We start from the raw sequence: 15592 nt of genomic DNA on the forward strand, positions 1-15592 counted from the left end.
TGGGATTTAAGGGTGGGGGATGTTTACGAAAGTTCCCCAGAATAAAAGTTGTAAGAAATAACAGATACCAGCTTTGGTCAGACGAAGGACTGGCGCACCTGATGAAATGCTCAAAGCCTAAGAGCTGGCTTACCGGCAAACACACCCCAGTGACCTGTGTGCCGTCAAAGGTCACATTGAGGAAGAATGTTTCTACCTTTCTAGATTTAAACCTTAGAAGTTAAGATGCATTCAGAACTCTAAGAACAATCTCCTTATATTGTTTTACTCTGAGTCCTCTCTTATGTTAAGAGTTTCTTAGATATAATATGCACTTTAGGTGGCAGTTTTTTTAATTGAAATATAGTTGATGTAAAATGTTACTTTAGTTTCAGGTATTCTATATAATGGTTTGACATTTGCATATATTATGAAATGATCACCATCATAAATCTAATAACCAGTTGTCTTATTCAGAGTTATTACAGTATTACTGACGGTATTCCTAATGCTGTATCCCTGTGACTTATTATATATAACTGTAGGTTTGAACCTCTTCATCCCTTTCACCTGCCTTCCCCCTCCCTCTTCCTGGCAACGTTTTTAAGATTATACATATAAGCGAGAGCTTGTGGTATTTGTCTTTCTCTTTTTTTACATAATATAATATCCTCTAAGTCCATGCATGTTGTTGAAAATGGCAATATTTCAGTCTTTTATCACTGAGTGATCCTGACTTATAAATGTATATGTGTGTGTATACTATGTCTTTATCCATTTTTCTATCAATGGACATTTAGATTGCTTCCATATCTTGGCTATTGTAAATAATGCCTCAGTGAACATTGGAATGCATACATCTTTTTGAATTATCATTTTGTTTTCTTAGGGTAAATACCCAGAAGTGAAATTACTAAATCATATGGCAGTTCTATTTTTAATTTCTTGAGGAGCCTCTATTCTGTTTTCCATAGTGGCTTCAACAATGTATAATCCCACCAACAGGGCAGGACCTCACCAACACTTGTTATTTGTTGTCTTTTTGATGATAGCCATTCTGACAGGTGTGAGGTGGTATCTCATTGCGGTTTTAAGTGAAAGTTCTTGACTTTTTTGTGGTTCATGTCTCTCTTTAAAGTTCAAGGACTGACTTTGTTCTGCTAACAATAGAAGCAGTACTTGTATACAAACATGTATGTATAGGGTATACATAGAGTACCCATTATAGGAAAGGCTCCATTCCACAAGCTCATGAACTGTCGATACTTACTACTTATGATCCCTGCTGTTCAGATGAAGAGTCTGACCTTAGAAAACTTGACTTGTGTTAGAAGCTGAAACTACCTACAACCTTTTGATGCCAAAGACTTAAGCAAGTATATTTAGTTAGAAGAATGAAAGCATGGTGGGCTGAGCTCAGGCATTCAGTGATGTAACCTTTAACTTAAAAGTTTCTGGTTTAACTAAGGTCTACTGTCCCTAGTTTTTAGGGTCCCTTTTAAAGTAAAGGGGTAACACTAGCAAGCCATTTTTCCTTCAGAATTGTTTACATAATTTATTTCTCCTCTTTGATCATTTAAAAAAGTTAATTATCTTGCTGCTTATAAGTGACCTAGTAATTCTGCTAATATGTTGAAATAAATGTTCTTTAAATAGCCCATTTAAGAGGACAGGTAACTTCATGGTAAAAACCCAGCCAAAATATGTTGCTGTTCTAGAAGGTTCTTTAGCCTGGGTCAGTCAAGTAATCTTGACACCACTTCTGCATTTCTGAGTACATTAAATCCTTATTAATTTTCAGAGAGGTGATGTGGGCTGTACTTGACCTTTTAAAGTATCTCAGAAGAAAGAATTTTCCAACTAGTTTCAGAGCATAAAAGAAGTTTAAGAAGTTTGTCAAAAAACTTCTGTCCTTAAATGCCCTAGGTATCTTAAAACTGCTGTTTATTTATTCCTATTGATATGCTAATCACAAGTTATTCTTCAGTATTAAAGCATTTCCTCCAGAGAATTTGTACTGCATGTACTTTTTTCATTAAACTATACAGTAAAATAGTTCCCTATTTACATAGTGGTACCAAGTCTCATGGGGTTCCCTGATAGCTCAGTTGGTAAAGAATCCACCTGTAGTGCAGGAGACCCCGGTTCGATTGCTGGGTCAGGAATATCCACTGGAGAAGGGATAGGCTACCCACGCCAGTATTCTTGGGCTTCCCTGAGGCTCAGCTGGTAAAGAATCCACCTGCAATGCGGGAGACCTAGGTTCGATCCCTGGGTTGGGAAGATCCCCTGGAGAAGGGAAAGACTACCCACTCCAGTGTTCTGGCCTAGAGAATTCCATGGACTATACCCATGGGGTCGCAAAGAGTCGGACATGACTCAGTGACTTTCACTCAGCAACTCTCACATCCGAAGTACCCTGAGTTAGAGAAGCTTACTGAGTACTAAGGGCTTCCCTGGAGGCTCAGATGATAAAGAATCTGCCTGCAGTACAGGAGACCGGGGTTCGATCCCTGAGTTGTGAAGATCCCCTGGAGAAGGAAATGGCAACCCACTCCAGTATTCTTGCCTGGAAAATCCCATGGACAGACGTGCCTGGTGGGCTACAGTCCATGGGGCGGACACGACTTATTGACTAAACTCCCACCACCACTGAGTACTAAACACGTTTAGGTCAAGGCTTCGCCATCTTGGAGAATTTGACATTATTAGTTGCTTCCTCTGCATCATTGGGCACTGGAGTACAGATGGCTCAGTGACAGAAGAGATGCCCTTAATATCACATGTGGAATAATGATCTCCCTCTCTACCTCAGGCCCCTCTGTCTGTGGCATTTCCCAGGCAAGAATACTGGAGTGGGTTGCCATTTCCTCCTCCAGGGGATCCTCCCAACCTAGGGATCTAACCTGTGTCTCCTGCATTGGCAGGTGGATTCTTTACCATTGAGGGACCAGGGACATACCAGAGCAAAAGAAGCCCTAGAATGCTCTTTTCAAAGGTCTTTGCATGCCACTGGCTACTTCAAATTCAACAATGATCCTGCGATCTGGGGAACTATAAAGCATGCAGGAATAAATAGATTTCAAGTATGGCGGGGAAAATATCCTTCCCTGCCTCCAAAACAAGACTGAAATGGAATGGATTATTGGAATGTTAGATATACCAGGCCAGAAAATCATTGTGACTTTCCATCATCCTGCTTTGACAGGGCCACAGACAGGCATTTTTGGGAAAATGTGTCAAATTTGTATTGAGCCAGGGTAAACAATCTGATTGTGTGATTCTGTCTCTTGGGAATTAGGAGCTGGCGTCCTCCAGACCCGGAGTGATTAGTTTTTGCTCCAAGACTGTCTGACCCTTGTAAAATGATCCCAGCTGGATGGACTGGACTGGCTGATCTCATTTTTACATGAATGTCTTATTCTTACAGGGAATCTTTATCAATTATCTGCCTCTTTGTGTACAATGCAAAACTTAAGTAGGATCATTTCATGAGCCAGTAAAAGGAGGTGCTTTGTTCCAGCCAACAAATATCTCTTGCTCTCAACACTGTGACCTACTAATTCTGAAAAACAATTATGATGTATGATTGAAAATGGAATTATGCAATCAGGCCAGCATCCAAATTTCTAATTTTCCAAAAAGGAAACTTTATTGCTACCATAAATGGAAAACCCATTATTTTCAATTACATGTTAATATATAATACATACTTTTCAAATTAAAAGTGTTAGCCATTGTCCCACCATGTCATGGTGTTATGTGACCACCACACTTTAAGAAATACCATTGTCCCTTGTGTTCTGAGGATTACCAGCATGACAGAACCAGCTACCCAGTTTCACAGTGTGATTTCCATGGGCCTTTGGCACTTACTTTGCCTTTGTGGTCTCTTGACTCCATAAAAAGCATTTAAAGTTAGATTTTACAACTTCCTTGTTATAAAGACAAATGTATTAACATTATATATTAAAACATTTAGTTTGCTCTAAGAGTTCATTGTTTTCTTCTGATTTTAAAATTCGTAGGACATTTTTGTCAGTTTCAAAAAGCATTGTGGTCCCAGGTGCTGTACCTGCAGTCCCTGAGGAAGGTGTCAGCCTGTAACTGTGCATCCCCTGATCTCAAGAGGTCTGGGGGCTCCTCCAAGGTGGTGGTGGGGAAACCACAAACATGAAATGGATTTGGAATTTTGTGTTTTATCTTGAAAATTCAGGTGCATTTTGCTTTATGTACACTAGGATGGTCATTGTTGCTTCAACTTAAATTTGTTTGAACGTAATTCTTTTTTTTTAATAATTTTTATTTAATAAATGGTACAAAGCACAATGCCAAGAACATTAACAGTTAAAATTTCACCAAATGAAAAAAATACTATAGAATACACTGTTGCAAAAAGCTACATTAAGTTATTTTACAACTGCCTCAAGCTGCAAAAAGAAAAAAAACCCAATGCCATACCTAAGTTATCCCTCTCTCAAAATAATGCCATTTATATTATAAACCAAGAGCTCCCCATCAAAAGACGGGAACTGCTTTTGTTAATTCATATATATATATATGACTGTATTACTTTGCCATATACCTGAAACTTATTTTTATTTTATATTGTACTATATTTTATTTACAGTGTTGTGTTTGTTTCAGATGAACATAATTCTTATGGAAAGGTAGATTTTAAAAGGGTTTTGTAGCTTCCCACCTTTACTGGTCACAGGAACAGTGTTAACCAAACCAGGTTCGTTTGCCATCTATGCAGCAAACCAAATGCTGAGGCTCTGAGGTTTGCAGCAAAGAAAGGGTTTATTCTCAAGGCAGCCAAGTGAGGAGACAAGTCTCAGGTCCACCTCCCAGAAGGTGGGGACCCCGTTTATTTATGGGATAAAGCTGAGGTATGGGGAGTGTGGGGAAAGGTGATTAGAGATGAGAAAAAAGTGAGACAACTGTTGTTCTGCGAAGGCATAACTCAGCTACACACTTCTTGGACGTGTATACAGAATACAACAGCAGCCTTAGCAAAATCTGAGGGTGGAGTTTCTGGCCCTCTGACTTCAAAAAATCACCTGCTGGACACTGGCACGTGCCCAGTTGGAGGATTAATGGTGCTAACCAGTCTTAACCAGCCAGCGCAAGTTCAAACTGGACACAGTTGACCCCAAGTTTCTAAAACACAACTAGGGCAAATGTTTTATTTAAGCTATGTAATGCTTGAAGAACATGCACATATTTGTAAAAGCAATTAAAGCAAGCTTGATCAGTGAAGGCAGATTACAGTTTATTTATTAATGACTGACTGATGACTACACTCAGTTTCCATAGGATAACATGTGCCCCAGGGGTACATGTTGTCTGGTTTGGAATCCAAGCCATAAGATATTTAAGGCTTTGAAAGTCTTTTTTAAAAAAATAAATGAAAGAAGAATTGGGTTTATGATGGATATATGTCAAAAACAAACTTACAGGTATTATCCTAACCTGTTGTGACCATAAACAGGTAATCTTAAGGTAAATAAAGTCCATTAAATTCTTGGATGAGCATAAAAAAAAAATATATAAAGCACTGTTTGGCTTCGTGCTCATTTATAAGCACCTCCTTTTTTATGGCCTCGTGAGTGACTTAGCCTCTTCTAGCTATTTCTGGCAAAGAGGAAGAACAGTCATTCTTGATGACATTAAAATTCTTCTTTTCACCTGCTCTTTTTTAAGAAGTCACTTCCCTAGGTATTTAGAGGAGGATGGCTTTTCTCTTTGTCCTCTCATTACTGTCTTCTCCAGGACAGGCCATTATAAAAGCTTTTTGTTTGTGAAATCGGTTCTCTGATTTGGAACTTCCTCTCTCAAACCTAAATGCCACATTTGAAGTTCTCCCAAATTGCTGCTGCTGCTGCTCAGATGTCTTCTTGGTATTGTACGCTAAATGCAAGGGTCTTTATTTAGGTGCTTTGCTCTCTGGAAAGAAAATCCTAATGAGTCACCCACTTTGCTAATTTCTCTGTAGGTGTGATGGGCTAAGTGCCACCATAATGGAGTTGAAACAGAAATCATCTGGATTAGGAGCTCATTTGTCCCGAGCCTAATGTAGCCTATAGGCTTCTCTTGCGATTATTTTTGATGGTTCCTTCTCAGCCAGAGGCCAGCTTTGGGGCCACTGAGGAACTTGAGTATCAGAGATTGAGATACTACTTAGAACCAGCCTGACTGCCAAGATGTACTGTGCTCTATGTGTTTGGTGCCTGAGCTAGGATATCTTGTTATTGTTTTTTTTTTCTCCAGCAAATGAACAAATGAATGAAGAATATCATTATAACTCCAAAAACCAAGTAGGCATCACCCATAACATCTTAATCTTCTGAATCTGATTCCATCAACAAGCTCAGCTCACCCTGCTTGCTTACTTCTCTGGTCCCTCTGTTTTCTGTCTCCACCACTACTGTCCTCATCCAAGCAATGAACATCTCTCATTTGAGTATCTGCAGTGGACTGTCCCCTGACGTTACCCCTGCACCCTGCATTCCCACCGTGCAGACAGTGAGTCATACGAAAATGTTTACTTGACTGTCTTTCTCCGCCTGAAACCCTTCAGATGGTTTCCCATTTGATCAAGACAAGATTCAGATGTGACTACAGCCTTAACTCAGTTTTCTTGCTGTTCTCCCTCACTCTCTGGGATTCAGGCACATTGCTTTCTTTTAATACAGCAAACCCAGTTTGTTCCCGCCCATCTCAGGGCTTTCACACATGCTGTTCCAGCTTCCTGGAATGCTTCTCCTTTTATTAACTCCTTCATATCACTTCCTTACAAAAACCTTTTTTCATCCTCCAAAAGATCCCAGTCCCTGTTTTGTGCTCTCCTAACCCATGCTCCATGGGCTTCCCTGGTGGCTCAGAGGGTAAAGCATCTGCCTGTGATGCGGAAGACCCAGGTTCGATCCCTGGGTCAGGAAGATCCCTTGGAGGAGGAAATGGCAACCAACTCCAGTATTCTTGCCTGGAGAGTCCCATGGACAGAGGAGCCTGGTGGGTTACAGTCCATGGGATTGCAAAGAGTCGGACAGGACTGAGCGACTACACTTACACTTAGCCCATGCTCCACTCACGTACCTTCAGGGCACTACTCTCAGATTAAGGTATATCTAGTTGAATAATGTCTTTCTCCTTTATCTGACTGTAAGCTTTGTAAGGGCAGAGACTTATCTTCTTTGCCTGTCATACTATTTCCAGCAACTCACACACTACCCGGTAAAAACTAGGTTCAATAAATAAAATAAGTAGAATGTGATACTTAGATTATGTGCTTAATATGTCTATGAATGAAGTATGATACTTACTCATGGAAATCATCAGACAGGATTTAATTATGGACCATATCTCTAACAAGGCAGAAGATTACATAACACGTATTCAATGATTTTTCTTCAAAAATGGTAAAGTCAATGTTTTGGGTGTTAAAAGAGTGGTTATTTATTTACAGTGGCTCAATTCTGCATGGATTATTAAGCTTTTAGAGAAATGACTGATTACCTGCATTAAGCATGAACTGACTGCATTGCCTTTGTGTCTGCTATTTCATCTGCCTAGAATCTTCTCCTTGGGATGTCCCTGTTGCTTGATCCTTCACTTCCCCCAGGTGTCTGCTCAAATGTCATTTTATTAGGGGGCATTCCTGGACTGCCTCTTAGGAAATAATACCTCACCCTCTGGACTTCCTATTTCTTGTTCTCCTTACTGTTTAATTGTTTTCTAATACAGCCTTCATCATGAATCTGTCATTTATCCATTCATCCACTTACTCTTTTCAGTCTCTTTCCACCAAACTCTTCCATGAGGATAAGGACTCTAATGAGTACACTGTCCTAGCACCCAGATCAATGCTGGATACCTAGAAGACGTTAAAACTATACTTTTTGAATACATGAGTAATCATGGGGAAGTAAACCTCAAAATTTTATCCCCTTGCCTCTAAGGAATAAAGAAGGAAACAAAGTCCACTTTCATTTTTGACCTCTTTTTATCCTTCACCGAAAACTGCTTCTTCTCATGTTTTCTCTTTGCTGATACACAAAAAGCAACTCTGGGCTGGCAATTGGGAACAAAGATTGAGTCCCCCCAACCAGATTGTGTGTTCTGTGACAGCTCCTGCCTGTTAGAAATCTCTTAACTCGTAAATACCTCTGCTTCTCAGATTTCTTCATGAGCCTCCGGTGCAACTATAAACACACACTTTTGCCTTGTGGCTAAAGTAAAAGAATTTAGGATATTTTCACCTAAAAATAGCAGCTTGCTCTTCATTAAGTGGCAGTCTACTGCCTGCATTCACATTCAGTCCTTCTACCAGCAAGAAATGTAACAAAGGAAGAGGCTGGTGGTCACAAGCCAGGACATTGCAGGGCTCATTAATTACTTGGAAAATGGTGCCTGGGTTGCAGCCAGAATCCCAAACAAAGAAAGGAAATAGCTCCTGTTCTCCAGTTGACAAGTTGATGAGTGAGGTAAGAATGAAAATCATTTGCGTAAGTTAAAAAGGGAAGAAATCAAATGGAAGCAGTAGTTTAGTTCAAGAACAAGGATGCAATTAAGACATATTCCCAACTCCAAGGGGGTTGATTCATATCAGTTGAGACCATGGAAATCATTATCTGCTCCTGTCCGTGAGACGAATTCATTATCTCTAATAAAGGGATAGGGAACACAAATTTAGGAAAAGTCTTGATGGTGTTGGAGTTGAGCTCTAAGTACATGATATGTGTACAAATGAGTTATTAATCTCAGCAGCTTCTATATTGGTTGGATCTTATGCCAACTATGTTGTAAATTATACAGAATTAAATATTCTTACTAAAATAGTGTCCATAATTTTAGCAAGGCTAAGAATCCTAAGCCATCTTAGCAAATTTGTTTAATCAAATGGGGATAGTTTCAAGTAGGAATCAGTTAAGGAAAATGAGAATTTCTTAATGTTGATGTCAAAAGAGATGATTTTTAAAAAACACAGTTAAATAATAGAATTTTGGTGTGGCAGTGTTCACAAAACTTAGCCTTTGGCTTTTATAATTCTGAGCTGGGCAAAATGCAAGGAAGGTCTGATCATCTAATACTTCCCTGAAATGAGGCCACAAGTAATTCCTTTCTTGGATGTGGTTTACACAGTTTTCAGTATTGAATGGCCATAGTATGTTCCTTCCATAAAACAGCTGCTTTACAGGAAAAGGAAAATGAAAACACAAAGTCACCACCACTGCCATCACCACCACCATTATCACCACAAAACCCCTACTTTGAAGTGAGACATTTTTGTGGCTGTTTCATAACCTGTAAAGAATATAAAGAAGATGCAAGAAATCTTTAAAATATGCTGATGTGGAGGAACCCTTCTTAGAGATAGGGTTACCAGGGTTTGCTGGGCACTGTGTCCATTTTATAAATCTCTAGAAACAGCTCTATTGACTTCAGGAATTCCTCCATTAGAGTCAAATGAGATAGTAGATTCAACAGTACTTGATGAACCAGAATGAATATCTGGAGTATTTTTGGTGTTAGGTCTCTCCTTTATTAGACTGGAAGCACCTTAAGGATAAAGACTTTCTTTGGGTTGTAGCTATCACCAGTGCCTGGTCCATACATGGATGAACTTGTTGAATGTCTGTGGAATGATCACCTTGTTTTTCACCCTTTTGATTCCACATAATGCTTTAGGATACCTACCTCATCTGCACACCCACTTGTACTGTTTTATTAATTTTTTTAAGAATTGAGGGAGAATTTACATACGATGAAATACACTGTCCTTCAGTATAAACTTTAATAAGGTTTGACAGATTCATCTATAGTATTACTAATAGTAATATAGTATTACTAATTTTCCTTATGCTGATAATTTTACTCGATTTACAACTATATTGATAGCCATGAACTTGTGGTTTTGTAATCTTTGTACTGTTGACTGTTTTCTAGTCAACATTAAAATCAGTGCCTGTTTTTTAGAATAGAAATATTGGTACTAATATCACCCAAAATGTCACTCATCTAAGCTATTTTGAGTAACATTTCAGAGAGAGGCTTGTCTACCGCATTGTGAAACTGCAGGCACCCCTTAGTGGATGGGGAACGTTTGCATGGAGTGTGGGGTTGTGGCAGATTTGGGCTCCTAAAATCACCTTGGCATAGCCTGAATTATCAGGTAAGTGTCTGAGTCTGTTTTCTCAATAATGTGACAATTTTGATACACTGGACTATTGAGATGCCTCAAGTACTTCCATCTGCTTCTTAAACAGCTTTTTTCATCCATCCTTTGTCCATCCACCTATCCTTCTTCAACTTCTGTTCTGCCTTAGAAGAGTAGGAAACCTTGCTTATTTCTGAATTTGTAGGGTGTGTGTATGTGTTTGTGTTTTAAAAGACCAAGGATCTTTATGCCATTGTGATGAAAGGGACAGGGGAGGGACTTTTGGACCAAAGAAGGGATTGTTTCCATTTTGCAGCCTGATTATTTCTTCCATGATATCTTTGAAAGAAGGTGACTGCTTTGGAACAGTCTGGCACATTCTGAAAATTAATTTGCTGCCCAAGTATCTTTGGTACACCAGTTACATGTAGGCTCTATATATGCATTCCAGGACTGTTCTTAGAGAGCTGGTAGCCTTTTGGGAGAAAGGAGTCGAGTTCACAAGTAAGCATAATTAAGAGCAGAACATTAGGCATTCTAGATGACCTGAGCTGTGTGCTCTGTGAGCAGACTGCACTCTGTTCACTAGCTTGAAAAAGATGTGAGTAAATTAAAATTTGAATTATATTCATCTTGTTTTATTAAATTAGGCTTACTGATGAACCACAGGCTAGTAATTCAGACCCCAATGGCTGAAAAACATGAGCCAAGCATTCCAAGATGCAGTTGTATCTTCTTTAGTATGTGTTTGCAGCAAGATATTTACTGAGTTTTCATATTATAAAAGTAATGCTATCACATTTTCTTGTTTAGCTGGCACAGAGTGCTCTGAGGTGGGCAGTATATAATTTATTATTCCCATTTTATAGATGAGGAAACCGTCTTAGAGCAGCGAGGCCATGATTGCTGGAAGGAATGGAGCTGGGTTGGAACCAGAGGCTGTTCCAGGCAGAGAGAGCCTGGACTTCAAATACCTATGAGGGTTCCACTGAGCATAAGGTCATTAAAATGAACAAAAGGGAATCCCTTGAAATTTATTTTTAATACACTGCGCTGGAGCAGGCTCTGTATTCCCGCCCCAATGTGCTGGCCTTAAACATGATAATATGTTAAGGCACACCTCCTTTTCTTTATTGCACCTTGCAGATATGGTGTATTTTACAAATTCAAAGTTTGTGACAACCCTGCATCAAGCAAGTCTATTGGCACCATTTTCCCAGTAACATTTGCTCACTTCGTGTCTCTGGGTCATATTTTGAAAATTATCTCAGTATGTCAAGCTTCTTCATTATTGTTATATTATGGTAATCTGTGATCAGTGATCTTTGATGTTACTATTGGAAAAAGATGATGACTCACTGAAGGCTCAGACTGTGGTTAGTGTTCTTTACCCCTACCCCATTCCCAGTTTCATTGAGATATTATTGACATATAGCACTGTGTAAGTTTAAGGTGGACAGCATAGCAATTTGGTTTACATACATCATGAAATGATTATCACAATAAGTTTAGTGAATGTCCCTCATCTCATATAGATGCAAAATTAAAGAAATAGAAAAAATTTTTTTCTTGTGATGAAAAACCCTTAGGATTTACTCTCTTAACAGCTTTCATATATAACATACAGCAGTATTAATTATATTTATTATGTTTTACACCACATCCCTGTTATTTATTTATATTATGACTGGAAGTGTGTGCCTTTTGACGACCTTCATCCAGTTCTCCCTTTTACCCCAATCTGATCACTTTTTCTATCAGTTTTCTTTTCTTTTCTTTTTTGTAATATAGTTGCTTTACACCGCTGTTGTGTCAGTTTCTGCTGTGTGGCAAAGTAAATCAACATACAAATACGTATATAGCCTCTTGTTTGGATTTCTTTCCCATTTAGGTCACTGCAGAGCAGTGACTAGAGATCCCTGTACTATATCATAGGTTCTTGCAGTGAAGTATCTTTTAGTTAGGTATGAACTTTTTTAGATATCAGGCTATTGCATACTTAACTGACTAAAGTATAGTGGAAATATATATGCTCTGAGAAACCAGAAAACTCATGTGACTCGCTTTATTTTTATATTTGCTTAATCGTGGTGGTCTGGAACCAGACCTGCAACATTGCTGAGGTCTGCTTATGTTTGGAATAGTTTATGGATATAGAACTGGAAAAACTGACTCCTTCAGAGATGCATCAGAGTTGGTTAGTAAGTCCCTTCAGATATTCTTGGAATATCTGGAAATGATGATAGAGATTCTTTTCACTGATCTTGGGGACAATTATTAACTGACTCTGTTCGTGTCACAGAGCCCTGACATGAAAATAAATCCTCAAATGTGTGTCATCAGGTCTCATGGAGAAGCTTATGGGCTTGATTCTTGGAGAGTCTTTCAGGCCTATGCTTAACAGTCATATGCTTATTTTTTTTAAAATAATTACAGAAGCTTGTAGCTGATTAAACAGCGGATTAAAATGGCTGGTGTGGTGGGTGACTTGAGGGGAACATAGAGACAGCAACATACCCCTAAGAGAGAGGAAGAAGATAGAAAACCTGTGAAGATGAAATACAGGTCTAATTAAAAAAAAACAAAAACACATAGTTAAATGGTGTGGGCAACATGCCTTAGTTGTTTCCACAAGAAAATGGTTAAGAAATCTGAGAAGTCAAAGAAGTGTTTAATTTATCTTAGAAATATTTCATGAAAGACAGAGGAAAACGAAAAACTATCTCATCAGTTTTGAATATTAATCAGAATTATTGGAGAAATCTAAGTGAATAACAGTTTTAATTTCACTGAAAGACACTTGGTTTACCACAGAAAGCATTTGCAGCCTGTTTGCACATGTAAAGATGCTCGACATCAGTCATCAGGCAAATTCAAGTTCAAATTCAGTGAGACACACTCTGTACTGTGAGTATGACCAAAAATTTTAAGACTGACAATATCAAATGTTGGCAGAGATAGGAAGCAAGTGGAATTGCTGATAAAAATATAACATCATCAGCCACTTTCAAAAACACTTTGGCACTTTGTTATAAACTTATTCATACACTTACTGTATGACCAGGCAAGTCCGCTTGTAGGTATTTACCCAGGAGAAATACAACCTAAGCTAATAGAAAAATCCATATGTGACTGTTCATAGCTACTTTAGTCATAATAGGCAAAAGGTGGAGATGATCCAAGTATCTATCCTTTGGAGAATGGGAAAACAATACATGGTACATCTAAACAACAGAATACTACTAAGCAATGAAGATGAACAACTAATACTGCAACCACAGACGAATCTCAAAATCTTTAATATAAATAAGAGAAATCAACCTCCATAGCTGTCTACTCTGCAATTTCATTTCTGTGACATTCTAGAAAAGACAAAACTCTGAGGATGGAGAACAGATTCCCTGGAGTAGAATTATGGGATCCTACAAGGGAGCCTGAGGAACTTTGGGGCTGATTGTCACGGGGGCTACATAATTGTATACATTTGTCAAAACTCATCAAGCTGTATACTTTAAAAGTGAATTTTATTCTATATAAGTCATGTGCCAATTTTAAAAACCTGAAAATTGTTGCCTTACTAAAGCAGTAAACGATCTAAGCATTTTCTTATGTTAGTCTAGATTTTAACAAAATTTTATTTCATGCCAGTGTTGACCAGGCACTGTGCTTGCCCCTGGGGATAGAAATACCAATAAAACATGATCCTGACCTGACTGTGTGTGTGCTCAGCCAGGCCCTTTTGCATTATGGAGATTGCCCAGTATAACCCAAGCTAATAGACGGTTGCTAGTGACTAGCTTTTAGAAGAACATTTTTGAAGGGACACATGATCAGTCTTCTCTCTCTCTCTGAAAATTAGACTTGGAAGGTCACCTCAAGGCCTTCCCTGCTGGTCCAGAGGCTAAGATTCTGTGCTCCCAATGCAGGGGGCCTGGGTTCAATCCCTGATCAGGGAATTAGATACTGTCTGCCACAGCAAAGATCGAAGATCCCACATGCTGCAACTAAGACCTGGCAGAGCAAAATAAATAAATTATTTTTTTAAAAAGGAAAGTCACCTCAAATGATAGTGATCTGATGTTAACACTAGTTGAATAATAGATTCTGTCATCATAGGGGTTGTGATGGTTTATGGTAAAAAAAACTGCTACCAGTTATTCAAGTGAATAGATCAACTATTCAGGACTCAAGTTTTGAACTTAATAAAAGTCACGTTCCCTTTATACTTTGCTTCTCCCTAAGGAAATGGTTTTCATGTTTGAGGTCCAGTAACACTGTGGTGCTATTAGACTTGATGAGTAAACAGCAGCACCTGTTCAGGCCTTCATGGGTCTGTCCCACACCCTACCCTGGCCACCCTTTTCTTTTTTGGCACAACGTCGGGGTAGTTAATATGTAAAAGAAAGAAGAAGGAATGCCGGAAGTTAGCTGATGCTAGAGTATTTTAAGAAGGCTCTTTCACACTGAGTGTCATATTTTTGAGACCCTTGCAGAGCAAGGGTGTTTCCAGATGCCCTAATGTGGGCTTGCATCAGCCCTTTAGCCTGAAAAATCTCTGTTGCCCAGGGGTCCTGATGGAGATGATCTATGTTCTGTGTGCCCTCCAATTTTCGTCATTCTCCTGCATCTCTCCATGCACCCCTTCCAGGATTCTATTCTGCTCACTCCATCTGCTCGGGGAGGGGCCCTCTGTTCCTATAGTCACAGTGGAGGAGTGTGTGTAGAGAGACAGACAGACACACCAAAACAGCAGACAGATTGCAGGCTGCGTGGGTGATCTTTCTAAAAGGCAACCCTGACACCATCTTTCCAGTTCTTAAAACCTTCTCATTTCCAGTATCCAAGCCCTGCTATGGGAGGATGCTGGGTCCTCTGGTTCAACGCCTGCCTTTCTCTCTCACTAGCGCTGGTGCATTAGTTATTTAAACTCCTTGTATTTTCTCAAAAGCACTTGACACTGTCTCCTTGTCTTTGTTTGCACAGAGGGCCTTCTGTCTGGAATGCCTCTCTTCTTATTGTCTTCCAGGTGAGCTTCTAGTCTGCTTTTAGGTGGAACTTAAACCTCTCCTTTTCTGCCCTGACCTCTTGGGTCTCTTTCATAAGGAAGTAGTCAGTCACCTTTCCTGCCCTGAACTCCATTTCTGATCTCTGATACAGGATTTATTAGATTCAGTGCTAATGATGCAGTTTCTATGCTTGTTTTTGGCACCAATCTTTTACTTTACAAAATGAAGTTGTCATTTTGTTCAGCACATCAATGAATAAACAATGATAAAAGAAATGGACCCATTTGACATTAGAAGTTACTGGAAGGTGCAAATATACCCTGTACCCAGGGGCAGATAAGCCAACTGATATTTTATTTTCTCAGGAGTAGCTGTCCAGACAAGGACATGTTACCCTGGGTGCAGAAGAAGTAAAAGCATATTATTAACTTACTTCACCTTCGCC

The 15592-nt window shown here is 39.1% G+C and overlaps 1 protein-coding gene and 1 non-coding gene across 10 annotated transcripts in view; both read left to right on the top strand.

Moving 5' to 3' along the window:
• Positions 1 to 15592, top strand: part of TNIK (TRAF2 and NCK interacting kinase) — a 410743-nt gene that overhangs the window by 109751 nt on the left and 285400 nt on the right. The window lies entirely within an intron of this gene.
• Positions 6852 to 6924, top strand: TRNAH-GUG (transfer RNA histidin (anticodon GUG)). The gene has a single exon. It is a non-coding gene; the product is annotated as a tRNA-His (tRNA).

Source organism: Moschus berezovskii, chromosome 1 (genome assembly GCF_049115385.1).
Source record: "Moschus berezovskii isolate FMDL1 chromosome 1, NW_MosBer_1.0, whole genome shotgun sequence".
In the NCBI taxonomy this organism is placed as follows: Eukaryota; Metazoa; Chordata; class Mammalia; order Artiodactyla; family Moschidae; genus Moschus; species Moschus berezovskii.